At 41.5% G+C, this 17,360-nt stretch overlaps 1 pseudogene; it reads right to left on the bottom strand.

Moving 5' to 3' along the window:
• LOC114903907 overlaps positions 1 to 17,360 on the bottom strand; it is a 161,615-nt pseudogene that overhangs the window by 89,163 nt on the left and 55,092 nt on the right.

The following is a 17,360-nucleotide window of genomic DNA, read 5'->3' as shown; positions in this document are numbered from 1 at the left end:
TTTGGCAGAAAGGGCAAGGGAGTTCTCTGGAGTCTCTTTCATAAGGGCACTAACCCCGTTCATGAGGGCTCCACCCTCATGATCCAATCACCTCCCAAAGGACCCAACTTCTAATACCATCACATTGAGGGTTAAGATCTCAAAATATGAATCTTGAGGGGACAGAGACAGTCAGTCCATAGAAGCAGGTTATTTTCAAACACAGATAGGAGGAAATATGAAATCAAGCTCCATTATAATTGACTTTCACTAAGAAATCTCAGCTTAAACTACAGACAAAAAGGCTGACCCAGGCAATAAGATTGAACACCAAATGTATGTGCATCAATTTGAAAAATCATGATATTGAAACTCAGACTAAGTATAGGACACTTAACTTCCAGGTCCAATGGCCTGGAATGTGTTAAAAAAAAAAACAAAATTCAGCCGAGTAAATACTAAGATCGAATTGGCTTTATTCAATGATTCATGAATCGGGCAGCATCCCAGCTACCAAATAGAAGGGCACTCAGAAAGGGGGTACAAAATCAAAGGTTTTTATAGGCAGGAGGCTGAGGCAAGGAAGCTATTAGCAATAGCAAAGAAAAGATTGTTTCTGGCCAGGTCACATTCTTTTGGGGGGAAGGGTGAGGGTCTATCATGCAGACCATCCCTTCTTCCTTTGGGGTGGGTAATGGAGAGGGCCCATGTGACATATTACCTCATTGGTGCTGACCAGAAAATTCCAGACTGGCCGATTAAGACTACATCCCTGGGAAGGTCAAAACTGCAAATTAGGTCAGGTATTCGATCTAGGTATGGTATCATGGGTTTTAGCACAGGTGACACAATTTCGAGCCTGCAGTTTTCTCTTTAATAGTCCTAATCCTGTGCAATCTATGGGAAAGACATCAAACCTCACAGGACCTCAGCTTCATCTTCTGTAAAATGGGACAAGAGTTCCTGCCTTGTAAACAAGGTAAGAATCATAGGTAAGAATCAAAAAGAATAGCATAATGGAATAGCATAATGGAATATAGAGCCTAAGTAGTGGTCTTCATGCTGGGACATGGACCACATAGTAGAGAGGACATGCAGGGGACCATTACAGTCAGGGTTTAACCAGAGAAGCAGAACCAACAGAGATTCGTTCCAGGGAATCGGTCACGTGCAACTGTGGAGATAGATAAACAGTCTCTGTCTCTACATCTGATGCTGGAGCTGGATGTCTACAGGGCAAAAGAGAAGATAGCTGTAAAGTAAAGGATATCAAGGGCACGCTGGAAGCCATAGGCCCGAGCTGAAACCCCTCAAGGGTATATAAAAACTGTGCCTGACCTTGGTGATGGGCAGAAGCTGGACCCTTCGTCACAGAGCTAAACACACATACACCTGGCCCAGGAGTCAGAGAAACTGAAGCAGGGTCCAGGGGAAGGAGAGTGTTGCAGATCTAGCTGCTGTTTCACACAAATCGGCCACCATACGTGTGAGCTGCAGGAGGGCTACTGCTTCCCTTCAGTCCTCGAAATCTCCCAAGAACTTTCCCTTGGTTCCTCTGTCACCAGAAACATACAAGAAAATGAATTCTGGGAAATGTGGTTCAGCCTAGCCAAGTTGACACACTGAAAAAACATCACAAATCTCTCAATTACTGTCAAGGAGGAAGACATTTTCCTCCACCCTTCTACCTTCTTCTGGCTGGTCTAAGAATAAAATTGGCATGAGGCAGATTAATATGAGAAAGCAAACAAAAGTTTAATAACATGTATACATGGGAGAGGCCCAGGAGAATGGAATAACTCGCCAAACTGGCCAAAACCCTCACCTTAAATACCATCTTCAGCTAAATACAAAAGAGGATGTTGAGGGTAGGGGTTTGGGGCTTCAAAGGGGAGGAAGGCCATTCACATGAAGATGGAAAAGCAAATGTTTGGTAAACAAATGTTTGCTAAGCCACACAGAGACAACAGGACACGGAGTGGACTCTGATCTCTAGGACCTGCCTAGAGTTTCCCCTACCACACTTAGCCCAGATTCTGTGCGGATATCTCTGGTGAGAGGTCTATTACAAAACAGACCCTCTATCTAAATTCTGTAAGCAGCTAAGGGGGAAGGTCCAAGTTTCTTCTTGAGTCTTTTGGGCCTTTATTGTTTTCAGCTCAAAATAATCCACGTGGCAAAGAGGCATTTTGGGTGGCAAATTTTGCTTCCTTGCAGTACACCTGGGAAATTGACATAGTCATTTTCACATTGTTATCCAGACCAATGTCACCGGGTTCTAAAGCACCGGCACTGCAGTGGTAAAGAGCAAGAGCTTTAAAGTCTTCCCGACACAAGTTTAAATCCCAGGTTTACCACTTTCTTGTTTAGGGACGTTGAGCAAGCAAATTATTGAACTCTCTGTGCCTCAGTTTCCACATCTGTAAAACTGGAATTATGGTACCTGCCTCATTAGTCAGATCAAAGATTAAGGGAGATAGTGCAGGTAAAATGCCAAGAATACCACCTATTATGTTGTCAGTGCTCAGAAAGTGATAAGTTATTCTGATGGTCCCCCACTGTCAGTTCTTAAGAGCTAAGTACATTAGAATCAAATGTCTGAAGGGGCTCCCAGAGATCTCTTTCCACTGCTCAGCCACGGTGTGTGCTTAAGGGGAGTGCAAAAGAAGTATTCAGAGGACATTCTTGAGGCAAATAAGAATGGAAACAATTTAAACGTCAAATCATAGAGGCTGACTATTTTCATATTTTCCCAGCTGCCAGAGATATTTGCGGAAAGAACACAGGTATTTTTGAAGCATTATGCTTCCAAGTTGACTTACATAGTAGGTTCCTCAGAAAAAGTATTTAATAGGCTAGCCAAATTGCGTTGGACAATATATGTTAAGAAATCGAGTTATGAGTATGGACTCACACTCTGGGGACAGACTGCCTAGGTTCAAATCCTGGCTCTGTCATTTATTATGCTTAGGCAAGTTATGTAAACTCTATCTCTTGGTCCACACCTGTAAAATGGGAATGACACTAGCATCTATGTCATAGACTCCCTGTGAGAATTAATGAGTTAAAATACATAAAATGTTTAGAACAGTGAGCATAGTAATCACCGGGTAAGTGCTTGCCATCCTCACTGTTGTGGTCATCATCTTTGTCATCGCCCACAGATCTCTCATCTGCTTTCAGCCAGGAATTAGAACCTGTAAACGCAGGTCTATCCACACCCAACAAGAAGCATAAAAGCAAGCAAAGAAAACTTGACCTCCACCCAGGGACCAGCATTCAACTCTCTAACATCTGTATTCCTACTTCCTATAATCTACCTGCTCCTTCTGCCTTGGTAGCCTTCTCTGGACTTGACTCCTCACCTGCCCAGACCTGGGCCAATTCTCTTATCTTTAGCTGGATTTCAAGACCTTCTTCCTGGCCAGCTGCAGCCAGCTCCCGTTCACACTCCAGAGTAATAGTCCACGACAAAGGACTTCTGTGACACCTTTGTGCCTAAAGAGAATTGGTGACATCATTTTCCATTACCTATGTTAACAAGTCAAAATAATGGACTATTTCGCAATCTCATTGTCCTAAAGAGAATGCAATTCTTTAAGCTCTTTGCTCACCCATTGCAAAGCATCAGATGATTGCAAACTGAGCCCTGCCTCTCTATAAGAACCATAGCTTTTCTCAAACGTTTGCTTTTCCATACTTGCACCTGCACTTCACCATAATAATAAAAACTAAAGAAGTTTAAATAGCGGTGTGTCTAATTCAGAACACAGATGCTTAAGGAAAGATTTCTGTTTTTAAAAGAGATTCCTATAAATGATTTAGCAAATTTGAGCATATAACCTGTCCAAAGTGCTAGCACACTTTGCTTCAAGCAGCCAATTTTGCAGGCAAAGCTGTGGTTTTCTTCTTCATTCTGTGAGTTGTGGCTGCCATTTCCTCATGGCCCAGCGCTCAGTGATGCACGAACCAGGGATGTATTTCTCATTTATGCATAAAAGTGGTTTCCTTGAATTACGACGAGCCCCACAGTTCCAAGAGGCTCACAGCCTGGGTGGCCACACAGGTATAAGTGCATAAAAGTCTGTTCTCAGCATGGCTCAAGGAGTGAATGTATTCACTTCAAACAACTCATCTCTCTGGGAACATGCTACACAGCACTGCATTGGGGAGAGGCATATTTGTGGTCGTAATGTACTACAGCAATGGCACAAGGAGACATACACCAAGAGGAGTTAGAAAACCGAAGAGCAAGAAAAATCCAGCTCTTTATAGGACAGGATCCCCCACCCCCACCACCCTGCTCTGAACCATCTCAGCTCCTTGGAATTCAACAGAAATGCCAAAAGGGAGGTTGTGTCTGTGAACCTAACCATAAGCCCAACAGTAGCAGACATTAAAATCTACCCTTCCAAAAGAATAAAAAATAAATATACAGAGATTTTTGGGAAAAGGGCCTCAACTTTTGGTTAATTGCACCAAATAAAGAGTCCTCTAGAGGTGAAAGCTCTCACCCTTTTAAGACTGGGAGTAGGAAGGCTCCCGCGGGCAGTGCAGGGCTGCTGCGGTGGTGTGTATACATCAGGATCTGAGGGGAGCGAGTCAGCACAGCCCACAGCTGGCCCCAAGCTCCCCCGTCCTGACCAGAGACGGAGGACCACTGCCACCAGATGAGTCACCTCTGCTCTACTGGAACAGAGGACGAGGAACGGAGAAGAATCTGGCCACCTGGAATGAATGCAAGTTCTTTGAATTCAGCAGATTCATTTTCTCTTCTGAGCAGGTCCTGGGGTCCCAGAAACTTGCTCTTCTAAAAGCCAAGAGGACTTCCCTGGCTGTCCAGTGGTTAAGACTCTGAGCTTCCACTGCAGGGGGCATGGGTTCAATCCCTGGTCAGGGAACTAAGATTTCGCATGCCACGAGGCATGGCCAAAAATTAAAAATAAAAACCAAGAAAACTTTTAAAAGGTTATAACCGTTTGCCTGGAAAAATTAACCAGTTTCCTATAAGCAGTATGTCTTATCTCCTTTTTCATCCTATGCACCTAGGAATAGAATTATTATTGATTATAAAGTACATATTTGCCTATTAAAATAAAATTGCCCAACAGAGCAATGCCATGATAAGTCATTATGAATGCATGAATTTGATTCTGTCTGGTTATATGTGCACTTGGACTAAAATTGTCTACAGATGTATTTTTGACTAAAGAATAGATACACCCATAAAGAGTTGCCAGGAAATCTTTGAAAATAGAAATGTATCTTTCGAGTGCTTGGGAGCTCATTACTTCCAAGAGCCCTGAGATGAATGATTTAGTAGAGAAACAATGTGTATTTATGGAGGGCTTAATGGGTGAAGTATGAGGAAGAAATATAAGACACGACCTCTGCCCTCCATCAGATTCCAATTCAGGGAATTGATTCAAGAATTTAATTTTTTATTTATTAGATTTTCTTAAAATGAGGCCACCTGTACAATATACAGGATCCAGGAAGTCCCAGTCTCACTTTGGGCCGGGGAAGCAGACTGTGATAAGACCCTGTGGTCAGGTGACGCTCCTCCCTCAGAGCTGGGGCAGGACTGAACTTTAGATACCTTGGCTCATTCATGCAACTTGCAAAGGGGATTTGCCCAGGATTGAGCAACCTCTAAGGAAAGTTAAGTAGTCACTCTTCCTTTTATTTCCACTGTCTTCCCATGCCACGACTGTCCTTTGCTCCTTCATCATACTTACACCAGCATCCGGACACACACACAGTTTCCAGGGTCTTGGATTACGCTTCTCAGTTGTCTCAGCCCTTCTACAGGAGGTCTCGCTGGAATGAGTTCAGCATCACCAGCTCCTTCTCCAAGGTCCTCACAGACTTTGTCCCACCTCCTCCCTTCCCCCAGTCGGAGGAGAATCAGAGGCAAGATGGGAGGTCTCTCTGAGTCCTCCAATCACAATCACACTGTCAGTGTAAGTAACCCTAGTATGTCTGTGTCTAGGTCCTACCCTAACCTGAACAAAATGTGAACAAACATCTCCGCTGAACGGTAGAGATTCTTCACTCTGTTGGTTTGGGTAGAGATGAGAATGTACCCAGACGGCCAAGAGCACCCTGGGGGTCGCCCAGACCAGGTCTAAATAGCAAAGGACTGCCGGTGGCTTAAGGAACAGCAGGAAGTGAATCAGGAAGAATGCTGTGCCCTGAGATCCCAGGGAAAGTTAGAGCCCGCGGGTCCATCCCTCTGTGGGCAGTGAAGCGCTTCTAAATCAACATGGCTGGGTCTTGACCCTGGCCACCCACTCCTCCACACAGCTTCTCCTCTTGGCTTCCATGACACCACGCCCTCCGGGCTTTCATCTCTATCTCCACTAACAACAAAAATAGCAGCAGCAACAACAATCATTTTTAAAAGTTATAATAATAACAGATTTATTGAGTGCTTCCTCTGTCCCGGACCTTGTGCTCCCTATATTTCCATGCACTACCCCCACGCCTAAGCCCTGACTTCTCACTTCATTCTCCCCCATGGACTTAAAAGCCACCTGTACACTAATCATTCCCAAATTGCTATCTCCACCCAGACCTCGTTCTTTGCACTCCAGACCCACAATCTAACTGCCTAGTTGGCAACTCTTCTTGAATATTTCCCAGGCATCTCAAAGTGAGCTTCTCATTTATCTTCACACGGCAGCCAGTTCTCCAATATTCCTGGCTCAGTAAATGACACCATAAGGACAGGAATGTAAGGGTCATTCTGACACTTCCCTCCCCCCAAACCCTCACACCCTATCCACCACCAACTTTGTCACGACCACGTCGTACGCCCGACCCCCTCCCTTCCCCGGACGCCTCTCTCACATGGACCAGTGCCATCACCTGGGAACCATCCTTCCTACTTTTGTTCATGGCCCAGTGTCAACCTCTTCTCCACAAAGCAGTCAGAATAATCTTTTCAAAGTAAATAAACTTTTCAAAATAAGATGGTTATTATTGTGTGAAGCCCTTCCGGCGGCTTCACACGGCCCTTAGGAGAGAATCAAGAATCTTCACGCGGCCTCTGCCCACCTGTGGAGCCTCAGCTCTCACCATCTCCCCCTGCTTCAATTTGCTTCAGCCATGATTCCCTCTCCCAAGCCCTCCAAGACCATCCTCACCCCAGGATCCTCCCACAGGCTGCTCTCTGTGCTCTCTTGATGTTGGCCTCCCTCCCTAGACTCTACCCTTTATTATTTTTTAACCAAAAGAACATGCAAAAATGTAGTAAGTCAAAAATGGGGAAAGGAGAACAGGGATGGGGGAAGATTATGTGATTTAAATTCCTCAGCTTTCATAAAGGGCAATTACCACTTAAAATTGAAAAAACATGAAACAGAGGAACAAGGCTTCAAAACATAAATGGCAAATAGGTTACCACTGGGAATGGGACAGGTATCAGGAATGGGGCGGCTTTTACCTTTCATTTTATACAGTTCTATACTTTTGAATTTTTATTGACATGTGCCTGGCTAATGTTAACAATAAATAAAATGAGATTGGAGGAAAATAGTAAAGTTAATTTAAAAATTCCTACCTGGCTGTAACCCAGGGTTTGGTGTGCACGTTGAGACCACTTCCCCAGTTGCCATGTTTGTCAGAAGACGGAGGCAAAAGTCCCCTTTCCGGTCCCAGCTCCTCTGCAGTCGCCCTAATGTGGTAGGGCTCAGATCCACAGCACCCGCCTATGTACCTGACCCCCAAGTTGTAGGCCTCTCTGGGGTATTTTTGAATAGACTCTACCCTTTATGAGGGGAAGGACTGTGTCCACCGGCCCAACACTGTATCCACAGAGCTAGCACAATGCCTGCCATATGGGTATTCAGTACATATTTGCTGAATACATGAATACAGCTCAGGTCTTTTAACTAAGGTCTGTTATATGCAAGGTACAGACACAGACACGGGAACCTCTCCACAGGTAAGATGCAGCACCCACTTCCAGTGTGTGGTTTTTTTCCCCAAGCCAAGCCATTCTTTGACACCAGCACAGGGTCCTACAATTCAACTCAATTCTGACACCATCAACCCAGAGGTAGCCCCAGATTCCACAGGTTAAGGGCTCAGACCCTCAAGACTGCCCCTACTTCAGATGCCAATTGCCTGTCCAGGTTGTCTGTCACCCATGCTTCTGACCCATCAGTTATAGGTTGTAGCTTCCAATGACCCCCTTCTTGGGTTTGATTAATTTGCTAGAGTGGCTCACAAAACTCAGAGAAATATTTTACTTCCTAGATCAGTCGTTTATTATAAAAGTATATAGATCAGTCGTTTATTATAAAAGTATATAGCTCAGGAGTAGCCAGATGGAAAAGATACATAGGGCAAGGGATGTGGGAAGGGGCACGGAGTTTCCAGGCCCCCTCCTGGTAGCCACTCCCCCGAATCTCCACATGTTCACCAAGCTGGAAGCTCTCCAAACCATGTCCTTTAGGGATTTTATGGAGGCTTCATTACATAGTCATGATTGATTAAATCATTGGCCATTGGTGAGTGCGTCAACCTCCAGTCCCTCTCCCCTACCCCGGAAGTCAGGGGGTGGGACCGAAAGTTCCAATCCTCTAATCACTGGGTCCCTTGGAAATCAGTTCCCATCCTTAAGATACCTAGGTGTTTTCCAAAAGTCCCCTCATTAGTATAACAGAAGACACCTTCGTGGCTCTCATCATTTAGGAAGTTCCAAAGGTCTTAGGAGCTCTGTTCCAGGGATGGGAGCGAAAGCCAAATATATATTTCTTATTATAAATCACAGTATCACAATAGGTCAGCTTACATATGGCAGCTAACTTCCCTAACAGCACACAAATAAAAGGGCAAAAGAGTAAGAGACAGAAGCTGGTCTTTTGGAAACCTAATCTCAAAAGTGTCATCCAATTACTTTTGCTATATCCATTTATTAGAAGCAAGTCACTGGATTCAACCTACACTCAAGGGGAGGAGATTAAACCAGGGCATGAATACCAGGAAGCAGGGATCATTGGGGGCCATCTCAGAGGCTGCCTACCAGAGTGCCTGTCACTCCGTGTTTGTATATATAAATCTGTCTCCTTGTCGTTAAAGCTGTATAGTATTCTAAAGTAGAAATGTAGCAATTAGATATTTGAAAAATTCCCTATTATTGGATAGTTAGGCTGCTTATAATTTCCCACTAATTTTGCAGTAATCATTCTTAAACACATATATTTTCACACTTATTCCAACTATTTCTGAGGGATCAATTTCTGGAACTGACACTGCTGGGCCAAATGATCTGCACAAATTTAATTATTCATATATGTTGCCAAATTGCCTCCCACAAATGTTGTACCAATTTCTCTGTCAACAATTTCTATTACTTTACATATTAAACATTGAAATGTTTTCTATCGCACTTTTCCACTATGTAAGAAACATTGGGATGGTGTCACCTTCTCCTCATGGCCTCTTCCCCAGTGTTCCTTCACTAACCCCTCTGGTCAGGTATTTGATGATCTGAAGATACGACCTCTATAACTGTGTACTCTACTTAATTCCTCCCCTTTTCACAGCTTTTCTTCTTCTTCTTTTTTTTTTTTTTTAGATGTTGGGGGTAGGAGTTTATTAATTAATTAATTTATCTTTGCTGTGTTGGGTCTTCGTTTCTGTGCGAGGGCTTTCTCTAGTTGTGGCAAGCGGGGGCCACTCTTCATTGCGGTGTGCGGGCCTCTCACTATCGGGGCCTCTCTTGTTGCGGAGCACAGGTTCCAGACGCGCAGGCTCAGTAGTTGTGGCTCACAGGCTTAGTTGCTCCGCGGCATGTGGGATCCTCCCAGACCAGGGCTCGAAATTGTGTCCCCTGCATTAGCAGGCAGATTCTCAACCACTGCGCCACCAGGGAAGCCCAAGCTTTTCTTCTTTTTCAGAAAGATGATGGTGAAGGAAGTATTAGCTAGGATAGGCTAGGTTATGCTGCAGTAGCAAACAAAACTAGATATCTCAATGGCTTACACATGAACATATATTTCTTGCTCACACAAAGTCCGTTTAGGTTTTGAAGACTCTCCGTAACAGCTTTGTTCCCCCTGGTGATCCAGGGCCACCAGCTTCTATCAGGTGGTTCTGCCACATCAACACGTAGTCCCCTTGGTTGAAGTAGGGGAAGAAGAGAGAGCTGAAGGGTTAAGTAAGAGCTTTTAACCACCTCAGAGAGGAACTGACACATCATTTCACTCAAAGTGCTTTGACCAGAGTCATGTAGCCCCACTCAAAGATTTTGGTGAACATTCAATTAGTAATTGCATTTTGAACTTTAGTAAATATTGAGTACCTAATACCAATAAACATTTATTATTAATGTTATAATAATTGATACTAGTAGACATATGCTGATAAATATATATTGATAAGTAATTTATTTCATATCTATTAAATTATATCTCTGTCACAAAGCACCACAGGTAAATACACTTTTACGAATAACAGAGGCCTCTCTCCGTGGGCCCAGATGTTGTCAGCAAATCGGCAGGCTTGCCGTGACTTTGGTCTTCTCAGGAAAGTCATATAAAAATAGAAAAGTAAAACTGTAAGCCTGTAAACTTGCACTGCTTCGTACAGACAGACATATGCCACTTCGCTCCACATGTTGAAATGGCTGTTGCCAGATGATGTATTTTTTAAGTGGACACAACTTGGCAGTGGACTTTTCCACCTCTCCTGTTTCTAATCATCCATTGCCTGGGCATGTCAGGGTCAGGCTTAAAGACTTGCTAGAACTGGAGTCAAGATTTACGAGAACGAGATGTAACCAGGCCTCTCCCAGAGGTTTGGGAAGAACAGCTGGAGTCTGGCCCTTAGCATCATGACAAGGACTATTAAAAACTAAAGCAGCTTTTTTTTTTTTTCTTTTTTTAAAGATGAGTATAGAAAGGCAAAAAGTACTCCAAAGGACTATCAAAGGCATCCTCAGAAGGGGCACCTTTAAAGCAAAAGATGGTAATAGCTCTGGCTCACTGCCTCACTCACATTTCAAACTCTTTGTAAACAAGAGGCAAAAATTATTAGGTTTGAGCCGTGGATTTTCCCCCTTGACCCATTCCTGAATGGAGTTGAATCATTCCCACTCGAAGCAGTGAGGGGCTGTTTTGTTCTCCAGGCTCCACCCTGTGCTGATGTAATGCGCCCCGGCTGTGTTTTTCTAATGAGTGTGCTAGAGAGGGTCTTCGCCAGGAGGAGGGGAAGCTGCTGCCCAGGCTCCTGGGATGGATGGCAGGGAGAGAGGAGGCCCAGGTGCACAGATGCCTGCGGCGGAAGGACTGACAGCTCACGCTGAGCACTGCAAAGCTCACCTTGTCCATCCTCCTCTTAGCCCACCACAACCACCCCCTGCCCCCTGCCCCCCTCACCCCCGTCCTGTCATCCCCTCCAAGACCATCATCCATCCCTGAGGGCTCACCACTCACCCCAGAGAGCTCTATTCTCTTGAAACTTGTTCCTGCGGCCACACCTCCCTTCCTATTAGGCCTTAGACAAGGATGTCCCCAGCCCACGTGTGTCTGCTGGCTCCCCGCCCAGGTTCACCTCCTAAGGAAGGGGAAGCCTGAAACAGACAACCCAGAATCTTCTTCTGGCCCTCCCTAATGGGCAGCCCTGTCATCTTCTCAATGGGACTGTTTTTTGGGTTTTTTTTTAACTGCTTGATTTACTTTTAACGTTGAATTTGTATTTGTGAACGTGTCAGAAGACTGGGCAGAGAGCAAGTTTTAAATGAAATAAAAAGAAAAGCATTCCATTTACTCAGTCCCTCACCCCCTCCACCTCACCTTCCCACCCCACCCCCAAACACACAATTTTCCTCACTCCCAAGTCACTTCTTTAATGCCTTTACTTTTCCTATTGATTTCCACTGTTTTGTGCTACTTGGGAATTATTTTAATGTAAAGAATTAAGCATACAGTTTCTTAAAAGAATATGAGAACGATATATACAGATAAATTTTTGCAAGTAATTTCTTAAACTCTCCAGGGTACTTCATAAAAATTGTAAGTAAGTTTGGTATTTTGAAGTAATTTTACTGTCTTTTACATGAAAGCAACTTTAGTGAAAGACTGTGACTAAAGACATTATGTTCCTAATGGGTCGGTGGGAAAAGTAGGAGCATCACCGACTCCTTGAACTTAAAGAAAATTGTTTCTTAAATTTTCTGAGGCTTGATTTGTGACCCAAGATGTGATCTATGCTGGAGAATGTTCTGTGTGCACTTGAGAAGAAAATGTATTCTGCCACTTTCAGGTGGAATGTTCTATAAATATCAATTAAATCTATCTGGTCTATTGTGTCATTTAAAGCTTGTGTTTCCTTATTTATTTTCTGTTTAGATGACCTGTCCATTGGTGTAAGTGGGGTGTTAAAGTCCCCCACTATTATTGTGTTACTGTTGATTTCCCCTTTCATGGTTGTTAGCATTTGCCTTATGTACTGAAGTGCTCCTATGTTGGGTGCATAAACATTTATAATTGTTATATCTTCTTCTTGGATTGATCCCTTGAGCGTTATGTAGTGTCCTTCCTTATCTCTTGCAAGAGTCTTTATTTTAAAGTCTATTTTATCTGATACGAGTATTGCTGCTCCAGCTTTCTTTGACTTCCATTTGCATGGAATATCTTTTTCCACCCCTTCACTTTCAGTCTGTATGTGTCCCTAGGCCTAAAGTGGGTCTCTTGTAGATAGAAGATATATGGGTCTTGTTTTTGTATCCATTCAGCCAGTCTCTGTTTTTGGTTGGAGCATTTAATTCATTTACATTCTAATTCATTTACATTCAAGGTGATTATTGATATGTATGTTCCTATTAACATTTTCTTAATTGTTTTGGGTTTGTTTTTGTAGGTCCTTTTCTTCTCTTATGTTTCCCACCTAGAGAAGTTTCTTTAGCATTTCTTGTAAAGCTGGTTTGGTGGTGCTGAATTCTCTTAGCTTTTGCTCATCTGAAAAGCTTTTGATTTCTCCCTCGAATCTGAATGAGATCCTTGCTGGCTAGAGTAATCTTGGTTGTAGGTTTTTCTCTTTCATCACTTTAAGTGTATCCTGCCACTCCCTTCTGGCCTACAGAGTTTCTGCTGAAAAATCAGCTGATAACCTTATGGGGAGTTTTTTGTATGATATTTTTTGTTTTTCTGTTGTTGCTTTTAATATTTTTTCCTTGAATTTATTTTTTGTTAGTTTGATTAATGTGTGTCGAAATAGTATCAAGCATCTTTTCTGAGCACAACGCCCTGAGATTGGAAATCAATTACAGGAAAAAAAATGTAAAAACCACAAATGCATGGAGGCTAAACAGTGCGCTACTAAATAACCAAGAGATCACTGAAAAAAAATCAAAGAAGAAATTAAAAAATACATAGAAACAAATGACAATGAAAACACGACAACCCAAAACCTATGAGATGCAGCAAAAGCAGTTCTAAGAGGGAAGTTTATAGCAATTCAATCTCACCTCAAGAAACAAGAAAAATCTCAAATAAACAATCTAACCCTACACCTAAAGCAACTAGAGAAAGAAGAACAAAGAAAATGCAAAGTCAGTAGAAGGAAAGAAATCATAAAGATCAAAGCAGAAATAAATGAAATAGAAACGAAGAAAACAATAACAAAGATCAATAAAACTAAAAGCTGGTTCTTTAAGAAGATAAACAAAACTGATAAATCCTTAGCCAGACTCATCAAGAAAAAAAGGGAGAGGATGCAAATCAATAAAATTAGAAAAGAAAAAGGAGAAATCACAAGTGACACCGCAGAAATACAGAGGATTATAAGAGACTACTACAAACAACTATATGCCAATAAAATGGACAACCATGAAGAAATGGACAAATTCTTGGAAAGGTACAATTCTCCAAGACTGAACCAGGAAGAATTAGAAAATATAAACAGGACTATCACAAGTAATGAAATTGAAATTGTAATTAAAAATCTTCCAACAAACAAAAGTCCAGGACCTGATGGCTTTGCAGGACAACTCTATCAAACATTTAGAAAAGAGCTAACACTAATCCTTCTCAGACTCTTCCAAAAAACTGCAGAGGGAAGAACACTCCCAAATTCATTCTATGAAGCCACCATCATGCTAATACCAAAACCAGAAAAAGATATCAAAAAAAAAGAAAATTATAGACCAATATCACTGATGAACATAGATGCAAAAATCCTGAACAAAATACTAGCAAACAGAATCCAACAACATATTAAAAGGATCATACACCATGATCAAGTGGGATTTATCCCAGGGATGCAAGGATTCTTCAATATATGCAAAGCAATCAATGTGATACACCATATTAACAAATTGAGGAATAAAACCATATGATCATCTCAATAGATGCAGGAAAAGCTTTTGACAAAATTCAACACCCATTTATGATAAAAACTCTTCAGAAAATGGGCATAGAGGGAACCTACCTCAACATAATAAAGGCCATATATGACAAACCCACAGCAAACATCATTCTCAATGGTGAAAAACTGAAAGCATTTCCTCTAAGATCAGGAAAAAGACAAGGTTGTCCACTCTCGCCACTATCATTCAACATAGTTTTGGAAGTCCTAGCCACAGCAATCAGAGAAGAAAAAGAAATAAAAGGAATACAAATTGGAAAAGAAGAAGTAAAACTGTCAGTGTTTGCAGATGACATGACACAATACATAGAAAATCCTAAAGATGCCACCAAAAAACTATCAGAACTAATCAATGAATTTGGTGAGGTTGCACGATACAAAATTAATGCACAGAAATCTCTGGCATTCCTATACACTAATGATGAAAAATCAGAAAGAGAAATTAAGGAAACAATCCCATTTACCATCTCAAAAAAAGAATAAAATACCTGGGAATAAATCTACTTAAGGAGGCGAAAGACTTGTACTCAGAAAACTATAAAATAATGATGAAAGAAATCAAAGATGACATAAACAGATGGAGAAATATACCATGTTCTTGGATTGGAAGAATCAATATTGTGAAAATGACTATACCACCCAAAGCAATCTACAGATTCAATGCAGTCCCTATCAAACTACCAATGGCATTCTTCACAGAATTAGAACAAAAAATTTTACAATTCAAATGGAAACACAAAAGACCTCGAATAGCCAAAGCAATCTTGAGAAAGAAAAACGGAGCTGGAGGAATCAGGCTCCCTGACTTCAAACTATACTACAAAGCTACAGTAATCAAGACAGTATGGTACTGGCACAAAAACAGAAATATAAATCAATGATATACGATAGAAAGCCCAGAGATAAACCCATGAGCATATGGTGAACTAATTTATAAAAACGGAGGCAAGAACATACAATGGAAAAAAGACAGCCTCTTCAATAAGTGGTGCTGGGAAAACTGGACAGCTACATGTAAAAGAATGAAATTAGAACACTACCTAACACCATATACAAAAATAAAGTCCAAATGGATTAAAGACCTAAATGTAAGGCCAGACACTGTAAAACCCTTAGTGGAAAACATAGGCAGAACACTCTATGACATAAATCACAGCAAGATCCTTTCTGACCCACCTCCTAGAGAAATGGAAATAAAAAAAAAATAAACAAATGGGGCCTAATGGAACTTAAAATCTTTTGCACAGCAAAGGAAACCATAAACAAGGCGAAAAGACAACCCTCAGAATGGGAGAAAATATTTGCAAAAGAAACAATGGACAAAGGATTAATCTCCAAAATATGCAAGCAGCTCATGCAACTCAATATCAAAATAACAAACAACCCGATCTAAAAATGGGCAGAAGACCTAAATAGATATTTCTCCAAATAAGATACACAGATTGCCAACAAACACATAAAAGGATGTTCAACATCACTAATCATTAGAGAAATGCAAATCAGAACTACAGTGAGGTATCACCTCACACCTGTCAGAATGGCCATTATCAAAAAATCTACAAACAGTAAATACTGGAGAGGGTGTGGAGAAAAGGGAACACTTTTGCACTGTTGATGGGAATGTACATTGATACAGCCACTATGGAGAACAGTATGGAGGTTCCTTAAAAAACTAAAAATAGAACTACCATATACTAACATATGACCCAGCAATCCCACTACTGGGCATATACAGTGAGAAAACCATAATTCAAAAAGAGTCATGTACCACAATGTTCATTGCAGCTCTATTTACAATAGCCAGGACATGGAAGCAACCTAAATGTCCATCGACAGATGAATGGATAAAGAAGGTGTGGCACATATATACAATGGAACATTACTCAGCCATAAAAAGAAACGAAATTGAGTTATTTGTAGTGAGGTGGATGGACCTAGAGTCTGTCATACAGAGTGAAGTAAGTCAGAAAGAGAAAAGCAAATACCATATGCTAACACATATATATGGAATCTAAAAAAAAAAAATGGTAGTGATGAAACTAGTGGCAGGGCAGTAATAAAGACATAGACATAAAGAATGGACTTGAGGACATGGGGCAGGGGAGGGGGAAGCTGGGGCGAAGTGAGAGTAACATGGACATATATACACTACCAAATGTAAAATAGTTAGCTAGTGGGAAGCAGCAGCATAGCACGGGGAGATCAGCTCAGTGCTTTGCAATGACCTAGAGGGGTGGGATAGGGAGGGTGGGAGGGAGGCTCAAGGGGGAATGGATATGGGGATGTATGTATGCACGTGGCTGATTCACTTTGTTGTGCAACAGAAGCTAACACATTATTGTGAAGCAATTATACTCCAATAAAGATCTATTAAAAAATAATAATAAAGAAAAGTGTTAAGTAAATCTACATGGCTGCAAACCACTTATTTAAATTTAAATTCAAATGTATCCCGATCTATTCAAAGATTTCAACTTGTTCTCTGTTTGGTAGTTGATATTTTGGTACATATTCCCCTTGGAAAAGGAAGCAAAAGATAGTGGGAAGCAGCTTCTTTCTTTGATGGAGGCTAGAAGCTGTGTGTATTGTGCAAAACAAACAAAAAAGCCATTTTCTGGTTCTCTTTCATCATAAGTGGAGAGCATGACAGCTATGCATCAGGAAGTCTGCACAAATGATTAAAATTATTTAAAAAACACAGTTCACCTAAAACCATCTTTTTCTGTGGTGAGAATATGGTCACAAAAATTTTTAATTTGATAATAGATAATAGCTTCACAAAATGCACCCTGAAAAATCCTCTAATATTTTTGGTTGAAAACATTCTAACCTCCAAAAGAAAAATGTTCCTTATTACTAAACAAGGGGAAAAAAATAAACCCATTTGACTTTATTAGCCTGAGATTTTTTTAAATGTAGGGGATTCTATCCTTTATAACACTTTGCCTTAGGGCTCTGTCTGCTCCTACCCCTTTGAGGATACCTGAATGGGTGTCTTCCAACCT

Source organism: Monodon monoceros, unplaced genomic scaffold (assembly GCF_005190385.1).
Source record: "Monodon monoceros isolate NGI ecotype Baffin Bay Population unplaced genomic scaffold, NGI_Narwhal_1 Super_Scaffold_21, whole genome shotgun sequence".
NCBI lineage: Eukaryota > Metazoa > Chordata > Mammalia > Artiodactyla > Monodontidae > Monodon > Monodon monoceros.
This window is presented reverse-complemented; position numbering and strand designations above follow the sequence as displayed.